The 11,130-nt window shown below is 50.7% G+C and overlaps 1 pseudogene; it reads left to right on the forward strand.

Moving 5' to 3' along the window:
• Positions 1–2,777: 2,777 nt before the first annotated feature.
• On the forward strand, positions 2,778–3,541 carry LOC116411530 (annotated as a pseudogene).
• The last annotated feature ends 7,589 nt before the right edge of the window (positions 3,542–11,130 follow it).

Here is an 11,130-nt window from a genome sequence, read left to right on the forward strand (position 1 = left end):
TTGGACAGTGTAGATGTACATAGTATAGTAAATATACTGGGGGTGCCACTATTTCCCACAGGCAGGTAAATGGAGACACCCCGGTTCTTTTCCAAAGATGAAACCATCATCTTCAAAGCATTCCAGAACCAACTAATTACTATTAGGAGAAATGTGTAAATGTACTTATGGGCCTTAATCACTAAGTGCTCTATAAATGTTATGTGTCAGTGTATCAGGGAGCAGCTCTGCACTTTCTCCCTTGTACCAAGCAGTGAATTCTCCTTCCAGCACTGAGAGACTGCCCGGCCTGCACTCCCCAGCACTGAGAGACTGCCCGGCCTGTACTCCCCAGCACTGAGAGACTGCCCCGCCTGCACTCCCCAGCACTGAGAGACTGCCCCGCCTGCACTCCCCAGCACTGAGAGACTGCCCCGCCTGCACTCCCCAGCACTGAGAGACTGCCCCGCCTGCACTCCCCAGCACTGAGAGACTGCCCCGCCTGCACTCCCCAGCACTGAGAGACTGCCCCGCCTGCACTCCCCAGCACTGAGAGACTGCCCCGCCTGCACTCCCCAGCACTGAGAGACTGCCCCGCCTGCACTCCCCAGCACTGAGAGACTGCCCCGCCTGCACTCCCCAGCACTGAGAGACTGCCCGGCCTGCACTCCCCAGCACTGAGAGACTGCCCGGCCTGCACTCCCCAGCACTGAGAGACTGCCCGGCCTGCACTCCCCAGCACTGAGAGACTGCCCCGCCTGCACTCCCCAGCACTGAGAGACTGCCCGGCCTGCACTCCCCAGCACTGAGAGACTGCCCGGCCTGCACTCCCCAGCACTGAGAGACTGCCCGGCCTGCACTCCCCAGCACTGAGAGACTGCACGGCCTGCACTCCCCAGCACTGAGAGACTGTCCGGCCTGCACTCCCCAGCACTGAGAGACTGCCCGGCCTGCACTCCCCAGCACTGAGAGACTGCCCAGCCTGCACTCCCCAGCACTGAGAGACTGTTCGGAATGCACTCCCCAGCACTGAGAGACTGCCCAGCCTGCACTCCCCAGCACCGAGAAACTGTCCGGCCTGCACTCCCCAGCACCGAGAGACTGCCCGGCCTACACTCCCCAGCACTGAAAGACTGCCCAGCCTGCACTCCCCAGCACTGAGAGACTGCCCGGCCTGCACTCCCCAGCACTGAGAGACTGTCCGGCCTGCACTCCCCAGCACCGAGAGACTGCCCGGCCTGCACTCCCCAGCACTGAGAGACTGCCCAGCCTGCACTCCCCAGCACTGAGAGACTGCCCGGCCTGCACTCCCCAGCACTGAGAGACTGCCCGGCCTGCACTCCCCAGCACTGAGAGACTGCCCGGCCTGCACTCCCCAGCACTGAGAGACTGTCTGGCCTGCACTCCCCAGCACTGAGAGACTGCCCGGCCTGCACTCCCCAGCACTGAGAGACTGCCCGGCCTGCAGCTTCCAGACATGAGAGACTGCCCGGCACTGAGAAACTGCCTGGCCTGCAGCTTCCAGCCATGAGAGACTGCCTGGCACTGAGAGACTGCCCGGCACTGAGAGACTGCCCGGTCTGCAGCTTCCAGCCATGAGAGACTGCCCAGCACTGAGAGACTGCCTGGCACTGAGAGACTGTTACTGCCTGTAAGTGGGAGAGTCACAAGATGTATATTCAGTACATGTCTCTGTGCAGTTACTGTGTTTGCTCAACTAAATGTCATAATTCTGTAACTAAGAAACACTAAGCACTGGCTTTTGTGCTCTGAAATGTTGCTCATTCACAATCACCTTGGAAGGACTTGCCCGGCTTATAATTGCTTTGGGTGCCAGCGCTGGGTGTTTGTGAGACTGTTTGGGAGGGAGCCGACCCCCCCAGCGTCTGTGCACCAAGCGTCACTGTTGGGAGAGCCAGGGGGTGCGGGTAAGAGTTTTATTTTTGTAATTATTCTGTAACTCCCTGTATCTGGGCTTAATATGTGATTCCTACATATTCCCCCTCCCTCTCACTCACCCCCGGCCCAGAATGTACTGCCCCAGCCCCATTATACGGGGACCCCCCATTATGTGACACACTGGGGCAAGCGGTGGGATAGGGGACTGGGGCACTGGGGGAACAGACTTCCAACTCCCTAATCCATTCCTGCATCAGGGAAGCTCCACCTGGAATATACAGTGGCTCATGGGATACCTTCAGCTACGCAGATGATGGCTGGACTCCACAGATCCCTACAGATCCCAGGATCTGGTGAGGATGGGGGCAGACCTGGAGGCAGGTTACTATGCCCTGCAGAGCCCCATGGACCAAGCAGGTGGGAGATACAAATACAGTCCCTACACGGTGCGGCCCCACAGCTGGGAGCAATGGCAAGAGCTCTGGGACCCGCTGGGCTTCTGTAACTACAACACCTTTGTGGGTGCCCCAGAGGGGGAGTTATGGGACCTCTATTGATTTAAATATATTGGTATTAATGATACAGAGGAAAGGAAGGACTGACTGGCTGAACTGGTTTACTGGGAACTGGATATTATAAGAGACTATGTGGGGAGCCTACCATTTGAAGATCATTGTAGGGAAGAAATGCTGGCACGTGCCCAAAATTTATTCTGATTTGAGCAGGCAAAGCCAGTTCTAGGGGCAGTCAGCCCCAGAGATTCTCATTCTCACCCGAGTTCAATCAGTGCTGGGGCGGGAGAGGAACAAAAGACCTCACAAATGACTAAAATGTATTGCCCTGGAGAACCAGGACCTACTGATGTGTTTAACCTGAGGCAAGGAGATGTTACACAAGAGATGCCTCCTGCAGCCTCCCCCAGTGAAACCCCTGTCTGTGTGGAGTCCGGGTGCTGTTTGATCCCTGGGCTGGCAGAACCCAAGAGTGGGGAATTGGCAGAGGCTGAGGCCTCCCCAAGTGAAACCCCTTTTTGTGTGGAGTCCGGGTGCTGTGTGACCCCTGGGCTGGCAGAACCCAAGAGTGGGGAATTGGCAGAGGCTGCGGCCTCCCCAAGTGAAACCCCTTTTTGTGTGGAGTCCGGGTGCTGTGTGACCCCTGGGCTGGCAGAACCTGAGAGGAGTTGCTGCAAACCTGCTGGATTGGCAGAGGCTGAGGGCCTATCAAGTAAAAAATCATTCTTAGTGGATTATAATGTGTTTGCAATGGCCAATGTGTCAGAAGTGCTGAGGGTTCTGGACTGGCAGAAGGTGAAAAAGGTTGCATGGAGGAGAGAGAGGAGGATCTCCCAGTGGACTGGCTGCTGGTTAGAGAGGATCAGAGCTATGACTTAAGCACAGATAATGGGAATGCCCAAGTCTGGTCCATCTGCCCAGGAAATAGTGGGCTGCAAGAACCTAAGGTACCGAGTGGCAAGGAATCCAATCCAAGTGACCAGATGATTATGATTGGCTGGAACATACCAATCTGTTACCTGCCCATCCCTGTACCTAAACTTAACCCTTTGTTAGCCATCCTTGCCATATCCATGAGGGGGTTATTGCCCTCACTACCATGGGGGAGGGGCTTGGGCTGTTATTGCACAGTTCTGCCTGTCACTCAATGACATCACCAGGTTATACTAATGAGTAAGTGCCCCCCCGGCTCTGCCAGACATTCAACTCAATATTATTAGCACTCCCCCCTCCAAACGTTCATACGTCGGTGCCGGTGAGCCTGTCCCACACATCAGCCAAGTAATAGTCACAGTCACAGCAGCATCTCAGAAAGGGGTTTAAAGCCTTTTTCTTCTGCATCCCTCCATGTCAGTACACATGGGTAGCATTGCCCCTCCCCCACAGGAGGTAGGACCTATACCAAGCCAATTAAAATGAATCCTGCCCTATAAGACCACCTGACTTCCTCCTCACCACTGTTATTTTTTGTCCTACCGGACAGGGGTAGGTTTTTTTTTTTACACTTCTGTGCAGACACAGAGGGAAGTTTCCCGGGTAATGGAGAAGAATTTACCTGATGCCCCAAATATGCAAAATGTTCAAATTGATGCCTATTGGGAAGAACTGCAGGTGTGGGCATACCCATGGGCCTAGCCTTGTGCTAAAATAGCCCCCCTGCGCTACCCCCAACTACACACAGTATTCAAACTGATGCCTATTGGGTAGGCTACAGGGGTGGGGTTTTATCCATATTTCCACACCAGCTGCTTCCATAGCTGTTGGTGTTGCACTGCTGCAGCAGTATGGTATCTCCTGCCTCTCTCATATTGTGTGCTCTCAATTAGCAGCCTTCCCCAGGCTTTACTGGAGTTTGCATTCTTCTGACAGGCAATGCTTTCTGGCTAGCTGCTTGTGTATTACTGGGGCACCTTGCTAGTTTTTTATCCTGAGCCTGAGGTCTCTGGGCAGACACAGCAGGTATTTGTGCTGCTGATATTACCAGGCACTCCCAGCACTGGTTGGGGCTGCGCTGCTCTATCAGTATTGTTATATTATGTGCATGTTCCCTATAAGTAACCTTCTTGGGGTTCTAACAGGGATTTGCTTTTTTCCACCAAGCCAGTGCTATCTGGTAAGGAGCTTGTTTTCCTTTGGGTCTTTGTCATTTTGAGTGTTATTGGGAGCCTGAATTCTTCGGGGCAGACAGGTTTACTGTGCTTTTTTACAGTACAGGTATCGGACCCCTTATCCGGAAACCCGTTATCCAGAAAGCTCCGAATTACGGAAAGCCCGTCTCCCATAGACTCCATTATAAGCAAATAATTCAGAATTTTAAAACTGATTTCCTTTTTTTATGTAGAAATAAAACAGAACCTTGTAATTCATCCCAACTAAGATATAAATAACCCTTATTGGATGCAAAACAATCCTATTGCGTTTAATTAATGTTTTATTAATTTTTTTGTAGACTTAAGGTATGGAGATCCAAATTACGGAAAGACCCCTTATCCGGAATACCCTTGGTCCCGAGCATTCTGGATAATGGGTCCTATACCTGTATTACTCATATGTTTCTCTATATAGATTTCTTTTCTATCTGGTGGCTCAGGTGTGAGCCTAGTTGTAGTTCAACCTCTCCCACTGAGTGTTGGTGGCTGCCTGGTTCCCATCCTCCTTAGCAATCCCATGTTTGGGTGGATAGGCAGGAACTTATGCCTCCTTTCTATCTCCTGTGTCCACTGGCCCCTGTTTTGGCCCTTGGCCCGCATGTCCGCTGGCCCCTGTTTTGGCCCTTGGCCTGCGTGTTCGCTGGCCCCTGTTTTGGCCCTTGGCCCGCGTGTCCACTGGCCACTGTTTTGGCCCTTGGCCCATGTCCACTGGCCCCCGTTTTGGCCCTTGGCCCGTGTGTCTGCTGGCCCCTGTTTTGGCCCTTGGCCCATGTCCACTGGCCCCCGTTTTGACCCTTGGCCCATGTGTCTGCTGGCCCCTGTTTTGGCCCTTGGCCCATGTGTCCGCTGGTACAACAGAGGCCTTTACCGCACACCCTAGCTCTCCAAAATTGAACACCCGGTGCACACTGCTGGAGGGATCGGCACCCTCCCAAAACCAATGGAAACACAAAAAGTAAAATGGCACTCAGGGCTAGAGGAAAATAATTATTTTTAAAAAATCTTTATTTACGAAAAATGCAAAAAAGCATTTTTCGCAAATAAAATTTTTTTAAAAGGAATTATTTTCCTCTAGCCCCGAGTGCCATTTTGCTTTTTGTGTTTCCGTGTGTCTACTGGCCCATCTTGGCCCTTGACCTGCGTGTCTGCTGGTGTGTGTTGTGGCCTTTGGTCTGCTGGTGTGTTGTGGCTCTTGGCCCATGTGTCTGCTGGCCCCTGTTTTGGCTCTTGGGCTGTGTCCACTGGTGTGTGTCATGGCCTGCGTGTCCACTGGCCCCTGTCGGCCCTTGGCCCGCGTGTCCGCTGGTGTGTGTCATGGCCCTTGGTCCGCTGGTGTGTGTCGTGCCCGTGTGTCTGCTGGCCCCTGTTTTGGGCCTTGGCCCATGTGTCCGCTGGCCCCTGTTTTGGGCCTTGGCCCATGTGTCCGCTGGCCCCTGTTTTGGGCCTTGGCCTGCGTGTCTGCTGGTGTGTGTTGTGGCCCTTGGCCGCTGGTGTGTGTCATGGCCCATGTGTCCGCTGGCCCCTGTTTTGGCCCTTGGCCCGTGTGTCTGCTGGTGTGTGTTGTGGCCCGCGTGTCCACTGGCCCATCTTGGCCCTTGACTCGCATGTTCGCTGGTGTGTGTTGTGGCCCTTGGTCCACTGGTGTTTGTCTGCTGGCCCCTGTTTTGGCCCTTGGCCCACATGTCAGCTGGTGTGTGTTGTGGCCCTTGGCCCATGTGTCTGCTGGCCCCTGTTTTGGCCCTTGGGCTGTGTCCACTGGTGTGTTTCATGGCCTGCGTGTCCACTGGCCCCTGTCTTGGCCCTTGGCCTGCGTGTCCGCTGGTGTGTGTCGTGGACCTTGGTCCGCTGGTGTGTGTCGTGGCCCGTGTGTCCGCTGGCCCCTGTTTTGGGCCTTGGCCTGCATGTCCGCTGGTGTGTGTTGTGGCCCTTGGTCCGCTGGTGTGTGTCATGGCCCGTGTGTCCGCTGGCCCCTGTTTTGGGCCTTGGGCCACGTGTCCACTGGTGTGTGTTGTGGCCAGCGTGGTGTGTGGCGTGGCCCTTGGCCCACGTGTCTGCTGGCACTTGTGCTGTCCTACGGAATTGAGTGGTCATGGGTTAGCTGGTCTCAGGATAGCCTTTGGTGTTGGTGACCGATTTTATTTGGTGTGGCCCTTGGTGCATGCAGATTCTGGACTTTGCTTTAGTTATAGCCTTGTGTTATCTTTTAGGCCGTGGGCATGCATGAGGGTCTGCTCTCTGGCAGTTCTAGAGAAGACTAGGGTCATTGCCTCCCGGGACTTCTGACTTGGTTTAGTGCTCCAAAAGTTGGCATGCTTGCAGCGGGAGTGCTCATACATGGATTCACATTCGGTGTTTGGCAATGTTTGGTTGTTTTGGTGTTATGGCGTGTGTGCTAGCAGCCTTCCCTCTCAGGGTTTTGTCTGTGTGGTTGTTGCATTGGCACACCAGTTGTGCATTCAGGCCAGCTAGCTCGTGCAACATTGTGTTGGTGTGCATTGCCTGGCTTCTGTGCCATTGGCTATATGGATTTTGACTTTTTGGTTCAGAATGGTGTGCAGACTGTTAGTTGTTTTAGCATCAGCAGTTGCTTGCACAGTGCTTATACCAGTATTGCTGGTTCATTAGCTTCTTATGTTCCCCAGTTTGGTTGGGCTCAGTGGGCTTTGAGTGCTGCAGTGTCGCTATACAGTTGGACTTCTGCATGTTGCATCAGCGCTTGTTGGCTCCACGGTTGTCCACTTTTTTGTGAGCTGCTCCCATTGAGCTGTGGAGTAGATGCCTGCAGGTGACAAATTTTTGGAAAAAGGTTACAAGGAGAGTGAACTCCTAAGGGCCAGAGATGAGGTAAAACTTATCCCCAGGGAAAGTTTATTAAAAAAGAACAGCAGAACAGCAGGAAAAGGATATCGTATCCCATTTGTTTCAACATATGATGTCAATTCAGGGTTGGTCAAAAGGGCAATGCTTAAATACTGGGGGATATTAAAATCTGACCTCAGATATGGGAAACTTTTTAGTGAACCCCCATTATTCTCCTATAGAAAGGCTAAAGCTATTGGTGACTTAATAAAATCAGAGACAAAGAAAATCAAAAGTAGACGAGAGGGGAGATTAAAAGGCACACACCCATGCTTAAATTGTGGCCATTGTAATGGCGTCATTCCAGGGGATTTTGTGTCCCATCCCTTGAGGGGCTCTAAGCTACCGATTTGGGGGTATTCTACATGTAACAGTTCGGATGTAATATATTGTATTAAATGCCCTTGTGGGCTTGCTTATGTGGGGCAAACAGGCAGACCTATTAAAACACGTTTGAATGAACATAAATCTACTATTCGTAATTATTCACCACCAAAACAGGAGGAGATCACTAAAAACAGTTCAGGAGCGGATAATACTGATCAAAAAAATAATAAAAAAAAAAGAAAGGAAACTACATTGGCAAAACATTTTTTTGACATGGGCCCCAGGGTATCACAAGTAAGATGGCAGATATTGGAAAAGATTGAAGTTAATCCTGGGCAGGATAAGAATAGGGATCTTTTGCAACGTGAATCATATTGGATTTGGGCTCTTCAAACTAGGGTCCCCCGGGGCCTGAATGAAGAGTTTAATTTGACTTGTTTCTTGTAAAATTTTGTGTTATTTATGATTAATGTTATTTTATTTATTTGCAGAGATGAATTTTGAATATACCAGGGACAAATTCTACACCTTCTGTCATGTAGGGTAAAGTAGTGACTTTCTTCCCTATTAAGCTCCTTGGTTACATGGAAATGTTACTTGTCATAGTTTTCAAAGTTGCTTTGTTGCAACATTGTTTGGTTTCAGTATCCATTCACTTAGGTGGTAACTTTCACACATAGCACAAGTTACATTGGGTTTTGGACTAGGGATTAATTAACCCTTGAGTTTCTATGCATTGTATCAGGAACAAATGAATTAATTAAATGTGTGAAATCATTGCTGCTATAGTTCAAATACTGCATTGTTTTTTTACAGGTGATATTTTTCAAATTAGCACAAGGGGTAAAGGACTTTGGACTATGGACTAATAAACCCTGAGCTTTTATGTATTTTATTGGGAACAAATGAGTTAATTAAATGTGTGATGTCATTGCTGCTACACTTTAAATATTGCACTGCTGCACTGGTCGTTATGTCTGACGAAGGGGCGTGCCCCCGAAACGTTACATGCTTTGCTACTATTAAAATCAGCAGGGTTTATCCCACTAAAACAAATCCTGTTGTGCCGGTATTTTGTGCAATTTTGGATCGTGGTGGAGAGTACCGACGTCTCTAAAAGTTCTGTGCACCAGGTGGAACAGAGTGGAAAGGCCGGGGTGTGCTGGTGAGTGTGGATTTGCAGGTGACAAGGGTCAGTTCCTTAGCCCCAGCACTAGTGGGGTTATTATCCTAGTTGTTGCCAGGTTCTGGTGTGGTTTTTCTGGGTAGTGATAGTATTGAGCTGGTTTTGCCAGGATTATGGTTGTCTTTAGTGAGCGTCTGGGTCTTGTGAAGGGCCCTCTGGTCTGTGAGGGAACCCCTGTCGCAGGGAATGGACATTTATTGTTCTTGCTTTCTCTCATTATGTTAATTGCAGTAGTTGGGAATTTGAGCCTTGTTTGCCACTTACCAATACCTGGGGGGGGGGAATGTTGTTGTTGTTCTTTTGGTTGTTCAGCATTCTTGTCTCATTTCCAGGGATTCATTAGTGTCCCTGTATCCTCTACGGGATGTTGGCCTTGTTTTTGGCCTGTATTGCTCTTTTGGGTTTTGTACCCTTTTGTTTCCCACCCATTACTGTTTGTGGGGCGGGGCTTGGTAAATCCCATGACCACTGACATGGAGGGACGCAGAAGAAAAGGAGAATTTCACTTACCTTCTTGATGTAAATTCTATTTCTTCTAGTCCTGACATGTCAGTACTTGTTTCCCATCCCAATTTTGCTTCCTGTACTGCTATGGCCAATGTATAACAGTGGTGAGGAGGAAGTTATTACAGGGCGGGATTCATTTTAATTGGCTTTGTTATAGGTCCTACCTCCTGTGTGGGAGGGGCGATGCTACCCATGTGTACTGACATGTCGGGACTAGAAGAAATAGAATTTACATCAATAAGGTAAGTCAAAGTCTCCTTATTGGTCACAGCAACGTTTCACCCTCACAGCCTGGGGAGGAGTTTTGTCTTTTTTAACATGTAAAATTATATCAGACTAAATGAAAAATAAAAGTATATTTCCTCTTTAAATGCTGCTGCTTCCTCAGTAAAACAGATATAAATATGAATCTTTTCCCTCCCTGTAGGTACAGAGTTGGAGCTGCTGAGTGAGGCGCCTGGGGGAGAGAAGGAGGAAATTCAGGGAAATGTTCTGTACAGACTGAGAGTGAGAGACTCCCACTGACTGAGGCACCAGCTAAAGGGCCCCCCCGGGAACTGCCCCCCAAGGAGGGAGCTGGCAACCAAGGGACTCATCCATCTGCAGATCTGCCCCCAGAAGCACAGGAGAGATGGGTGGAGGGACCCCGAGGGGGCAGGGGGGCAGGATCCAACAGCTGGGGATAAAGATGCACCAACTGGATCTGAGGATCAATATCACTGAGGAGCTGTGCAACTTGGCTGGTAAATTGGGTTCCTTACTGGCACAGGGATCAGATGGAGCTGCACTGTGTGGGGCTGAGGGGGCAGATAATGAGGGCAGAGGGGCAGATGGGATAATGGCCCCTGGATTGGCTGATACTGTGCTGGGTATAAGGAGACTGATCTATGGGCAGGAGGCTACAGACCTGGTACTGGATATAAACACGGCTCATAATCGTGTATCTGTATCAGGGGACAGGAAATCTGCTTCCTACTCACTAACAGAACTACATTACCCACAATCCCCAGAGAGATTTCAGAATTATGCTCAGGCTTTAAGCAGCAGGAGTTTCCCCTCAGGGCGACATTACTGGGAAGTGGAGGGCAGTAAATCAGGGGAGTGGGGGGTAGGGGCGGCCTATCCCAGTATAGAGAGGGGGGGATATCAGTCCTGCATTGGGAATAATAACAAGTACTGGTGTTTGTACACATGGAATAATAACAGATATTCAGTGGAACATGACAGTAAATGGACACAGTTACCCCACGTCCTTTCCTGCAGGAGAATCAGGATCTGGTTGGACTATGAGGCCGGACACCTGTCCTTTTATGAGCTGAGTGAGCCAATCAGGCGCTTACACACCTTCACTGCCTCCTTCACTGAGCCCCTTCATGCTGCATTCTGGGTATATGGGAATGGTGCCTGGGTGAGAATCATTAGAGAGAGAGAAAAGGGAGCTGAAGTACTGACACTAGAGAGCGAGACAGTCAGACAGATAAGAGACAGTGAGGATCTGACCCCAGGCAGAGAGAAGTTGGACCCAGAGACCCAGATGCAGGAGGAGGCTGCTGTGTCTCATATAATCCACAAGGGGGAGACAGAGAGGGAAGAGTTGGCCGGGCAGATCCCTGACATGGAGGAGCTGTGCAACTTGGCTGGTACATTGGGTTCCTTACTGGCACAGGGATCAGATGGAGCTGCACTGTGTGGGGCTGAGGGGGCAGATAAT

This window comes from Xenopus tropicalis, chromosome 6 (genome assembly GCF_000004195.4).
Source record: "Xenopus tropicalis strain Nigerian chromosome 6, UCB_Xtro_10.0, whole genome shotgun sequence".
Lineage (NCBI taxonomy): Eukaryota > Metazoa > Chordata > Amphibia > Anura > Pipidae > Xenopus > Xenopus tropicalis.